General features: G+C 53.9%; 1 protein-coding gene across 1 annotated transcript in view; it reads left to right on the plus strand.

Annotated features, from left to right (window-relative positions):
- The first annotated feature begins 2 nt into the window (after positions 1–2).
- Positions 3–12,537, plus strand: part of PSD2 (pleckstrin and Sec7 domain containing 2) — a 55,543-nt gene continuing 43,008 nt past the window's right edge. Inside the window, exon 1 of the mRNA XM_008568630.1 lies at positions 3–15. The gene's annotated coding sequence lies outside the window, so the exon portion shown is untranslated. The remainder of the gene's footprint in view (positions 16–12,537) is intronic.

Raw genomic sequence — 12,537 nt, forward strand, 5'->3', positions numbered from 1 at the left:
CTGGGACCAGGAGCGGTGAGTGGGGCCGCGGGGCCACCTTGTCCCCAGGGCTCGCGTGCTCCGGGACCCCGCCCCTCCCCTCTGGAGTCAACCTGGGGACCGAGAGGGGGTGCTGGGGGTGGCGGGGAGAGGGACGCATGCTGGGTGGCGGGCGCCGCCCTCCGCCCTCTGTGCCCGCTCGGGTCTGCTAACAAAGCTACGTTTCGAGATCAATTCCGCGGCGGCGGCTGGAGCATCCGAAGGATACAGTTGTCATGGAGATGGGGCCGCGGGAGGAAGCCCGGGATGGCCGGGTCTGGGCCGGGGAGTGGGGCTCCTCCCGAGAGCCCCAGCCCCGCCTGCAGGGAGGGTCAGGCCAGCCAGCCCAGTTGTCTCCTGAGCCCCCTCCCCTCTTGTATAATCTGAGTGTGTGTGTGCAGATGGGGTGCCAGTGGCATCTTGGTGGCCGGGAGTAGGGGTGTTGGGTGCTGTGGCCTGCCGGCAGCCACCCTCACCACAGAGCAGCTTTGAGGATTTATTTCTGTTTCCAGTTTCCCAACTTTGACAGCCTGGCTTAGCGGCCAGGCCTCCCGGCTCTGCCGCTAGAGCAGGGGCTAACATGGGGGCGTGGCAGGCGGCCGTTAAGGCTGAGGAGGCACATAATGGCCGTGGCAGCAGCAGGGAGGGAGGGGTCCTTGGAGAGGGCTTCTGGGTCTGGGTGGGGCAGGGAGCCCAGATGTGGGGACCACCCTGCCCAACTGGCCACCTCCTAGCAGGAGATATTCAGACTCCTGCTGCCCCTGGAATACCTGGAGGCTCCCTGGAATGAGAACTGGGGGCATTGTTTCTGCGCAGGCCCGGGGGGCCACTGCCCCAAACCCACCCCTTTGTCTAGGCTGAGGAGGCACATAATGGCCGTGGCAGCAGCAGGGAGGGAGGGGTCCTTGGAGAGGGCTTCTGGGTCTGGGTGGGGCAGGGAGCCCAGATGTGGGGACCACCCTGCCCAACTGGCCACCTCCTAGCAGGAGATATTCAGACTCCTGCTGCCCCTGGAATACCTGGAGGCTCCCTGGAATGAGAACTGGGGGCATTGTTTCTGCGCAGGCCCGGGGGGCCACTGCCCCAAACCCACCCCTTTGTCTAGGGGGGTCCAGGAAGAGAACTGGGGGCAAGCACCAGTCACAATGGAAGAGGGTCTAAGACTCCTGTTGGTCTCAGGATAAGCCAGACTGAGCTTGATGGGGACCAGGGAGAGGGCTCAGGGTTCGGCTAGGGCAAATAGGCAGCCTGGGTCTGGGGAGAGGCATTTGGATTTTCCTGGGTTCCCCATCTCCTTCTTCTAGACCATGGAAACAAGAGCTGCTTGATGGTGGCTACTCAGGCCCCTTGAAGGATAGTGGGTGAGGGGCACTGGAACCACCTCCAAGCCCAACCCCCAGCCCTGGGCAGGTACTGTCATTCTTCGACACCTTCCCCTGGGAGGTTAGGAAACCTGCCTCTCAAGGAAGCTGCAAGTTCTGTGACCTGGGATCTCTGAACCAGTAAAATAGGACAGCTGCCCTCTCCTGCCACCTCCCGTCTCTGGAGGAGAGACCTGCCTTCCCAACAGCCTCTTTTCTTCAGTATACCAGTGGCTTTTGAGGGCAGCTATTGCAAAGTTTGGCTCTGGTGGAAACATGGCAGGTCCCTAGTGTGTGGCCAGAACCCCCAGAGGATTCCCACACTTTGAGGTTAATAGGTAGGTGGTGGCCCAGCTAAAGGTAGAGAGATGACTGGGATATCCTTGGAAGGCCTCCCCCACCAGTGCCTCTTGCAGGGTTGGAGTCTCAATGCTTGGGTGATTTGTACCCTGTAGCCCCAGGTGCACTTTGTGCCAGGTGGAGAGGTCTCCCTCTTGCTGCTTGTCCTGGTCTCACAGCTATGGGGTGCATGCTCCTCAAACAGTCCTGAACAGTACTGCCTTCCAGAGTCTTTCCTGAAGGGAGAGAGCAAAGCTAGCTGGGTGACTTCCTGCTGTGGACAGGAGAGAAAGAGGGTCTGGGAGACATTACCTTGCTCAGCTTCCATATCTTGAACACTGCCACTGTGCTAAGTATTATCATACACTTAACAGCCTTTAGAGGGAGGCACTACTATTATTCCCATTTTGTGGAGGAGAATACTGAAGCCTGGGGAGGAGAAATTGCTTGTTCAAAGTCACTTGGTTAGTAAGTGTCCAGGGTCAAGATTTACACCTGGTCAGAGCTGTCTGATGCTCAGACCTATGTCCCCAACTTCATCCTCTTCATCCCTGGAGATACAATTTAGGTGGGAGTGAGTGCCTCTCCACCTGGACAAAGGGCTGACATTGGGGGAACTGAGGCACTAAGCTGAGATCTCCTAGGGAGGTGGGATCAAGACTTTCCCTTCCGGATGTCAGCTTGCAGGAGATTGACACTGCCTCTCGAGACAGATGATGTTCTAGACCTCCTTTGCCAGATGGTCTTTTCCAGGAAAATCTGTTTTGAGCGGCATCTTATGTCTGGGGCTCCATATTGAGTCCAGCTCCTCGCACAGGAGGATGTACTCAGGCTGTCACCCCTCAAGGGGTGTTCGGGGGATGGGGTGGGCCTGGGGCCAGACCTGGCTCCTTGCCACAGCTCAGCAGAGGGGGGGAAGGGGCCCATGTCCCTGCCCCCACTGAGGGCTGCCCTGTTGGTCTCCCTTTGAGCTGGCCTTTGTCTCCTTAAGCTGGCGGTTTTGCTCACAGGTGAGTCTGCTTCCTTGGGGTCTAGCCCCTTGAAATGTTGAGCCACTCCAGAGCTGAGCCTGCCTGGCCCAGGATACTCCAGTGTCCAGCCCAGGGCAGGCCCATAGTCCAGCTTGCCACAGGTGTGTGGGCTGCTCAGTGGATTGTCCTCTTCTCTGACTTCTGCCCCACAAGCTCAGCCCTGAGCTTTCCCCTTTGGAGTGTCTCTCTCCACTGTCTTCCTTCTCCCACCTAACTTTTTGTCTTGTCAAACCAGATAGTACAATGAACACCCACCTATATACCCTTCACCTAGAGACCTAGATTTGCCTCTCTCTCTCAACCTTTTGAAAGTAAGTTGCAGACATCATAACACTTCACCTCTAAGTACTGCCACATGTATTTCCTGAGACAAGGGTATTTTTTCTACAAAATGTCTATGCTATTTTCATACCCGAGACATTTAGTAATAATGAAGTTTAAACTAATATGTAGCCTATATTCAAATTTCTCTAGTGGTGCCAGCAAAGTCCTTTGTAGCTAAGTTTTTTTGTTTGTTTTTTTGATCAAGGTGCATACATTGTAGTTATTATGTCTCTTTGGTCTCTTTTAGTCTGGCTTAATCACTTGCTTTTTTTTTTTAAGCTTTATTATGACGTTGCCAATTTTGAAGTCTTGTGGAATGTCCCACATTCTGTATTTGTCTTACTGCTTGCTCATGATTAGATTCAGGTTAAACATTTTTGGGCAAGACTATCCCATAGGTGATGTCATGTCCTTCTCAGTGCATCACATCAGGAGGCACATGTTATATGTTTGTCCTATAACATATGGTGCTAAGTTAGGTCACTTAGCTGAGGGGTTCCTTTGTTTCAATCTTGTTCCTCCCCCTTCCCTACCTTCAGAAGCTGCATCCACCACATCAGATCCCCAAAACTGACCCTTACTTCAGACCAGATACTGGAGAGTGGAGATCAAGCAGCCACTGTTGGGGAGCTCACCACATGCAGTGCGGTGGGGTGGGCTTCAGCTCAGGCAGGTGCTGTTGGTGGGGGGAGAGGCGAGGCCTGCAGAGAGTAGTGAGGGGCAGAGTGAGGGGGAGGGGATGGGGGCAAGACAGGGAGGTAGGCCCAGACCACAGCTGGTCTGAAGGGGCTGAAGAGATGGCCTTTTCCCAAAGGGCACTGGGAGCCACTGAGGGTTGTAAAGAGGGGAGTGATGGGGCATTTCTGAGTGCTGGAAAGGTGCTCTGAGGAGGATGGAGAGGCATTGGCTGGGCCAGCATGGTGGAAAAGAGACAAGATGCCTGGGAACTGGATTTGGGGCTGCTGCATGTGGTGCACAGAGGGAATGGAGTTGTGTGGTCTGGTGGCCCTGCTGGCACTGGGGTGTGGTGGATGAGGGATGGAGACAAGGGGCTGGAGTAAGGAGAGATGTAGGGGGCAGAATAGATGAGCCCTGGTGTCTGACTAGAGGTGGGCTGAGTGGCAGGAAGGGCTGAGCGATGGCGTGGGAAGGATGGTGGAGAGGATGCGGTTCTGAGTGTGTGAGATCCAAGGCGCTTTCCAGGTCATAGGAACGGATTGTGGGAAGCTCATTTCTCCAGCTGTTGGTGGCCACCTGTGGCTACCCTCTCAGAAGCTCATTTTGATGTGAGGGCAGAGGGAAGGCCACACACACCCCACAGAGTGAATGGAGGGCTTCCAGACTTGAGCAGGACCAGGGGCCAGCTCAAAGGCAGCTGCTCTTATAGATGTCGGGGTACTCCCTCCCCTGCAGACCTCCAACCCCTCACCTCATTTTGCTTCTGAATGGAGGGCTTCCAGACTTGAGCAGGACCAGGGGCCAGCTCAAAGGCAGCTGCCCTTATAGATGTCGGGGTACTCCCTCCCCTGCAGACCTCCAACCCCTCACCTCATTTTGCTTCTTCATACTTGCTTGGCAAAACCCCAACACTGGTTCAATGCACACCTGGCCTACTCCATGCCTGTACCTGAGCAGCTGAATGAGGCTGAGAAAAACCACTGTCCTGACTGGTCTCACCTTAAGTTTGGCCCGTGAACTTCTGGTGGGTCCTCAGTGCTGCCCAGCAGTCACACCATGGGTCCTGAGCCCATTGCCCCTCCCCCACGCTAAATGACTATCTCACACTTTCACTTCTATCCTCAACCCCAGCTTCTCCTTTCCCATCCCCCCTTCAGCTGATAACCTTTGAGAAAATAGAAGCAAGAACTGCCCAGACTCCCAGCACTATAGTCACCCATCTACCAGCATCTGCACACACTGCTGTGTCTTCCTTCTGTCGCTGTGGTGAAGTGTCCCAGCTCCTGGTTAAGGCCATTCCCCTACTGTGTTCTAGATCCTGTCACTCTGCGCCAGCTTGAGGACATGGCCCCAGCAAATGCCCCTCCTGCGTTCTTAGCTTCTCCTCTCTGCTACATTGTTCTAGCCACAGATATCTTGCTGTTGTTTCTCCCATCTTAAAAGCTTGTTTTCTTATCTTCTCCAACGAGCTACCACTGCATCTCTCTCCTCCCCTTTACAGCTAAACTCTCCAGAAGGGTTGTCCAGACTCACTGTCGCCACATCCTCCCCTCCCACTCTCCCTCGACTCCGCTCTGATTGGGCTTTCATGCCCTCCTCTTCACTGACCGCTCTTCTGCAGGTCACCAGTAACCTCCATGTTGCTGCACCCAATGGCCAGGTCTCATCTGCAGCACTGGACACATTGAGTCTCCTTCCTCCTTGAAATGCCTTCCTTGACTTCCAGGACACCCATTCTCCTGCGTACTTCCGACCCCCTGCGTCACTCCTTCTCAGGAGTTCCTCTTCTCCCTGATCCCACCTCTTGACCTCAGGGTGCCCCAGGACTCAGCCCTTGCTCGGCTGCTCCTCTCCACCTACACTTCTCCAAACTGGTCTCATCCACGGATATCTTGCTGTTATGTGGCTGCCCCTATAAAAGTCAGGATAATCCCTCCCTTGCAGAACCCCCAACTCCTTTACCTCATTTTGCTTCTTCATACTTGCTTGGCAAAGTATGTGTGGCTGCAAGTACCAACTATAAGCTTCCAGCCCCCAAATTTAAATCTCAAGTCTCAACCTCTCTCCTGAGCTCCAATAGCCTTCTTAACATCTCTACTTTCATGTCTAATAAATACCACAAACTCAACGTGTCCAAAATTTAGCTCCTGATCTTCCTCGCTAAACTTGCTCCACCCAGTCATCCCCATCTCAGGAGTAGCAACTCAATCCTTCTAGTTGCTCAAGGTGTGAACATTCATGTAGTTCTTGACTCCCTTCTTTCTCTCTCACCCCCCAGACTGCCCATCAGGGGTGAGCCTTTACCAGTGCCTAGATCTCCCTCGGTGGGCCATGGTAAGAGAGGCAGCAATAGTGGAATGGCCACCACAGCCCCTTTGTCACCTTACTTCATACCGCAGTCTCTTATATTGTCGTAAAGGAGGCCACAACCTTTGTCAGACCCTGAGCAGAGACAGGAGAATACCGAGGAAGAGGAGGGAGAGAGGGAAAGGGGAGAACTTGGCAAGGGAGGGGTTAAGAGGAGCTGCATAATGAAGAGTTTGGAGAGAGGGGTGGGGAGGAATGTCACAGGGGAGGATGCAGAGAAGGAGAGGGGTTTTCTGGGGTAGGGGCATGGCTAGGGAATGTGAGGATCTAGAGAGTACAGGGAATGTGAAAACTGGGCAGAAAGAAGGGAGGATGAAATTTCTTCATTCATCTCTCGTCTGTTGAGGCAGACTGGGAGGGAAACTGCTCAGAAACTGAGGCCTGTGGACCAGCTTGGCTCTCTCTGGTCTGTTCCTACCCAGGCATTTAGCCAATTTAGCCAAGGCAGAGATGTTTGGAAGGACTTGCAGGACTTGCTCTTGGTCAGTTCACGTTAGCTCTCAGGATTCAACTCTCAACCCACAGGCCCATGGGCCAAAGATGGGCTCCAAAAGCAGGGTGAGTCCAGGTGCCCTCTGAAGTTCAAGGAGGGCAGAGCTGTGGTCAGTCTACCTATGCACTCCTTTAACCAGGACAGCCTAGTCCTTTGTGGTTCCAGATAACAGAGGATTCACTCTGTAGGGAAGTCAGCTGGGGGTAGAGTCACCAGCTATAAACATGATTTGGGATTTGACAGCAGATATTGTGTATTTCATTAGTGTTAAGGGTTCTCCAAACTAGCATGCAGATGTATACAAATGTTAAGCAAATGAGGGTGCCAGTTGGTTTGGGGATGGGGTGGGGAGAGAAGCAAGCTGGGAGATGTCAAGGAGCAGGCCCAGGGGCCCCTAGAGTCCTAGAAAGCTGTGAGGCACATGCAGATGAGATACAAATGTGTACCCAGTCCTGGAGACCTCTGCCGGCCCAACCATGAGAAACGGGAGGCCTTCCAGATCCCCCGCAACTCAAAGCAAAGGCTAGTTCCCTGGCAGCCAAACTGAGAGAAGGAAAGTAGGTGGTGCCGGTCTTGCTGATAACCCCAAATTGGCACTACCTGAAGGGGATGGGCACCTTTTAAGGGAGGCCCAGGTTCCTGGCCCTTGCCCCACAACTGGTGTGGCTCTTGTGTCTTGAAATGGAAAGATAAGAGTGAGCCTGGCCTTGGGTGGGATCCTTACCTACCTCAGGAAAGGTGGGGTGCCCTCTCTGGCCCATCCTCCTGGCCTCACAGGAGTGTTTCATCTGCCTGCAGCCTCAGGCTGGGTCTCTGAAGCTTCTGCCTCAGAACCTGCTCCAACAGCTGCCAAAGACAAATGTCTATGGGGCGCCCACTGAATGGCTTGTGCTATGTGCTGTTCTTCTGGACATCCCACCCTTGGGGGGAGAGCTGGCTGGCTCCTCTGAAGATATGAGAAGGTTCTAGAAGGCAGTGGGCGCTGACCTTCCCTGAGCACACCACTCCTTTAGTTCTCACCGCAGCCCTTCGAGGCAGGTACTGTTAGCACCTCCCATTTTGTGGAAGAGGACACTGAGTCTCAGGGAGATGGGCAACTTTCCTGAAGTAACACAGCTTGTGGCAGAGCTGGGATTTGAAGCTAGGCCCTCTGACTGTGCAGTTAGGGTGCTGACCCCCTATTCTGGACTGTCCCAGTCTGAGGCACTTGTTGCACAGGGTGGTCTAAGCTAGGAAGACCAAGTGGATCAGGAGGGTTTAGGGTCACTCTGAGGTGTGGAATTGGGGAAGTTCCTGAGGCTCCTGGGTGGATATCCCCTCCATATTATCCTGGCCACTTCCCTGTCTTGGGCAGTTGGGATGTTGATGAGGCACATGCCCAGGCTGACCTGGGCCTAGGAAGGGTGTCAGGAGCTCTAGGACAATGGGAAGGTCCTGACCTCCAGGCCCCATGGCTAGCTGAGGCTGCGGGGGAGCATGGTGTGTGACCCGGGGACCCAACAAAGGAGTCTCCCTGGCAGCTTCCTGTTGCCCATGCTGTCACTGGCCCAGCAGGTTCCTGTGGAGCCCTGGAGTGCCCAGTTGGTGGTGTGGGCACAGCTCGTCAGGTCTGTTCCGAGTACTTCCTCCAAGCCAGCTGTTTGCGTTGATCATCTTAAGTGTCCATGTGTGTGCACTGTTTGTTTGTGTGTGTGTGTGTGTGATGGTCCCAGCCCATGTGCTAAGGTCTGGGTGAGCGAAAGATCCATTGATCATCTTAAGTGTCCATGTGTGTGCACTGTTTGTTTGTGTGTGTGTGTGTGTGTGTGTGTGATGGTCCCAGCCCATGTGCTAAGGTCTGGGTGAGCGAAAGATCCCGTTAGGTCCAGAGAATAGAGAATAGGCCCAAGAATGACATGTTTCCAGCTTTCTTTGCCAAGTAGCCCTGGTGGAGTGTCTCTCCAAGTGTCTAGTGTTAGAGGTAAAAGGTCCTTGGGGATTGATTGTCCAGTTTGGGGCTCATGTCCAGGGCCTATTGAAGGGCTTTAGGAGTCCGTGGGCCTCCCAAAATATACTGAAAATGTTGTGCACATATGTGAGAGTCTGTCTGGGGTGGGGTCCACAGCTCTATCAGATACTCAAAGAGGTCCAAGACTTGGAAATAGGTAGACCTGGAAATGCTCAAAGACTTGGAAATGGGTGGGAATGTCTGATGCAGATGGGGAAATGAGGCCAGAAAGGTGTTGTTTGCCCAAACTCCCCTAATACACTGGAGGCAAAACCTGAATTTCCTGGCTCCCAGCCCCACTCCCTGGGACAACTGTGGTCCTGCCTTGACTCCGCACTGACATTCCAGAACAATTTTCTTTGATCCCAGTCCCTTCTACATACCCTGCTGGGCTCTAAGTATCCTTGGACATCCCACAGCTGAGATTTTGCCTGTCATGGGTAGTGCTTAGCACTACCCATGGGCCCCCCAGCCTAGCTCTGCCTCTGTGCCTCATTTCTACCAAGTGGGCCTGTACTCCCCATTACCTCCCATACCTACCAGCTCTCTGCTGCCACTGTGTGTGACTGTGGTCAGTGTAGGTGCCAGTCTTCTACACTCTTTACCCCAGCCTGAAGCTCTGGGTTATCCCCTCTCTGTCCCTGGCTTCTCTCAAAGTAGAATGGCTTTGATCATGGATGCCCAGTAATGTAGGTCTGGATGCCCTTAACCTTGCTCCTCAGACTGCAGGCTCCTCATCCTTACCTCACCACCCAGAGGGATTGCCTCATGAGTGGCTGCCCAGCTCCCTCTGTGTGTGTTTGCGTGTGTCTGAGTGTGTGTGTATGCAACCACAAATGCCTGCCCGTATGCTTGCTCACAGACACACACAGGGGTCTGCACCCAGGCACTCACCTCATGCCTTATGGAGCATGCTGTCTCCTGGAGCCCTCCTGGCTAGGCTCCCCCTCCCCCAGCCTGAGCTTGGGTTTCCCACAGTCCTTGGTTTTGATCCCAGCACTGTAAGATTATCCCTACAACAGTCTATAGTGTTCTAGACAGAGTCTCAGCCTTGCTGCTTTCCAGCTTTGTGATCCTAGGCATGTTTCTCAACCTCTCTTAGTCTCTGCCAAAAATAGGGATGATGATAATCCCTAGGTCATTCATTCAACAAATATTTAAAAGTGCTCACTGCATGCCAGGCATTGTGCTAGGGTCTGGGGAGAAAGCCATGAACATGACAGTCCCCACCCTCATGGAATGTATATCCTAGTCAGGGAGATGGGCAGGAAATAAGTAAACAGATAGAAAAGGGAGTTCCAGTTCTGCTTAGTGCTGTGATGCTCCTTGGAGGAACATGATAGAGTGCCTGTGGTCAGAGAGGGCCTCTCTGAGGAGGCAGCATTGGAGTTGAGCCCTGAATGCAGAAGAGGCAGCCATTTAAAGATATAGGGAAAAAGCTTTCTAGGCCAAGGGTACAGCTGGTGCAAAGGCCCTGAGGTGGGAATGAGCTCAGGGAGCAGAAAGAAGGCCAGTGTGACTGATGAGCGGTGGGAGGGAGGGGGGTGGGGAGAGGGCAGCAGAAACAGCTCAGACAGGGACTTTTTAGGCCATGCTGGGGAGATGGGATTCTAGAGGGTTAGGAGTGAGGGAAGGATGTGATGCTTTCACAGCTCACTCCAGCTGCCAAGGGGAGAGTGGGGAGAGAGATGGGGTTGTCCTAGGAGCAGCCGAGACCCAGAAAGTGTTTGGCTCAGCAGTCAGTTGTGGCTCAGCCAGGGTTTCACTTCATCATGGTCCCCATCTTGGCTGGTGTTGAAAAAGAGGCAGCTGAGCCCAAGGCCATCCCAAGGGCTGTGGATAGTAGGAGCCCCTGCCTGGAGAGGTGCCTGGATCAGGCTGAGAGATTCTGCGGGGGATCTTGGCCATTGCCAGTCTGTCATTTGCAGGCATCTCCTTGGGATGGGTGCCTGGTGGTCCAGCTGCTCCCCACTCCCCTGCTCTGCCAGCGGGGCTGGAGGTGGGCAGGGTCACTGCTTTGGGTTGATTCTCCTGTTTGAGAATTTGGGTCCTTGATCTCATGGGAGGGTCTGGTGGGGGGCTGGGAAACTGGGGGCTAATTCTGCATCTCTACCCATATGGCTGAAGAGGGAAGCTACTCCTAGATTCTAGAGGCAGCTACTCACTATGTGACCTCAGGCAAAGCCTTTCTGAGTTCTGTGCCTCACTCTCCCCATTTGTCAAATTTGGTGGTGGAAGGAGTGGAGTATAGCTGCCTTTCATCCTTGACCTCTGTAGTGAGCTGGCTCTTCCTTTTATCTCAGCTGTCTTTGCATTCATGGGGATAAGTTCTCCCACTGGCCCTGGAGGGAGGAGAACAGAGGTGATGGCCCATTCTGCAGATGGGTTCACAAAGGCCAGAGGGTGCAGTTAGGAGTCCCAGTGCACATAGTGGTTCAGAGTGAGGACTTGGGCCATTGCTTTACACCTCTGTCCTGAAGTCTCCCCTCTATGTCCCCCTCCTTGGGCCCAGCAAGGCGGGGGTCCTGGCTCAGCTATTTCTGGGCTCAGCTGGCCCTCAGCCCAGGCAGGGACTCTGGGCCCCCTGCCCAGAGTAGAGTTCAATGCTACCCCTTGTCTACCCACCCCCAGAAACCAAGGACACGGCCTAGTGCCCAGTGTTGGCAGAACCTCCATCCCACTCTCAGCTGCGGGAGGATATGGTAGGGCAGGTAGGGCTGGAGCTAGCCTGAGGCAGCTGCTGGAAGTTGAGGGGTGATGTAGGGGTCTTTCGAGAGGTCCTGATTTATCCACAACCCTGACGTTGGGGCTGGTGTAGACTGAGCATCAAGTGAAACTACCTATACTCTCAAATCTCAAGCTTCACTGGGGGCTCAGGCAGAGCCCTGACCAAAGGGGGCACACCCCACTCTGCCAGCCTCAGCCTTTGTGTGTGAGTGTGTGAGCCAAAGCATCCTGGTGGAGTTGAGTGGAAACCCTGTGCCCCAGAGCCAATGCTTATCCAGGCCCCTGCACTAGAAAGCAGGCCAGAGGACTAGAACTCAGGCAGAGGGCCAAAATGCTCCACTCTCTCTGCTTTCTCCTCTTAAAATGTGTCCTCCCACCTCCTCCCACCAAGAAGTCTCAGTTGAGGAAGTGACCTGTTCTTCCTCTTCTGAGTACACAACTGGAGGGAACAGATTGAAATAGCAACGGCAGCAGCAAGGATTTAGGGCAGACCAGAAAGAATCCTTGACCCAGTGTTGAACCCCCAGGGGTCCCAGATGTCCTAGGATCAGGGCCCAGATATTCTAGAGCCTGGCTCTTTAGTTGTTTTTTTTTTTTTTAAATCTATGTGCTTTTTTTTTTTTAAGTAAAATTTTACTGTCATGTAGTAGTCAAAACTGTAAGAGGTGGCAATCAGGGTGGGTGGGCTGGACCCCAAATCTGTCTGTCCTGCTGTCTCTCATCCACTCCATGTTTGAAAACCCAGGGTGAGGGCCGGCCCGGTGGCGCACTGCTACAGTGTGCTGCTTGGGGTGCTCCCGCCGAGGGTTCGGATCCCACGTACAGACTGGCCGCTCACTGGCTGAGCGAGGTGCGTGCGCAACACCGAGGGTTGCAATCCCCTTGCTGGTCCTGGTCCGGTACGGGCGCGACACTGAGGGTTGCGATCCATTGCCGGTCACGATCACGAAAAAAGACAAAAAAAAAAAGAAAACCCAGGGTGAAATGAATTTTAGCTGGTCTGTGGTGGCTGAGCTTCTCTCAAGGTCCCAGAGTCCCCAGAGAGGTATACCCACCTTCCTCTCTGGGTCATCTTCTCTAAGTGAGAATTTCCTCCTGGAGTGTAAATCAGTTTTTCCCACACTTGCCTCATTATAGGAATACAGATTACCATATCCCTTCCCTGTAGGTTTGGGTCAGAGTCCCCAGAGAGGTATACCCACCTTCCTCTCT

Source organism: Galeopterus variegatus, unplaced genomic scaffold (assembly GCF_000696425.1).
Source record: "Galeopterus variegatus unplaced genomic scaffold, G_variegatus-3.0.2 Scaffold426, whole genome shotgun sequence".
NCBI lineage: Eukaryota > Metazoa > Chordata > Mammalia > Dermoptera > Cynocephalidae > Galeopterus > Galeopterus variegatus.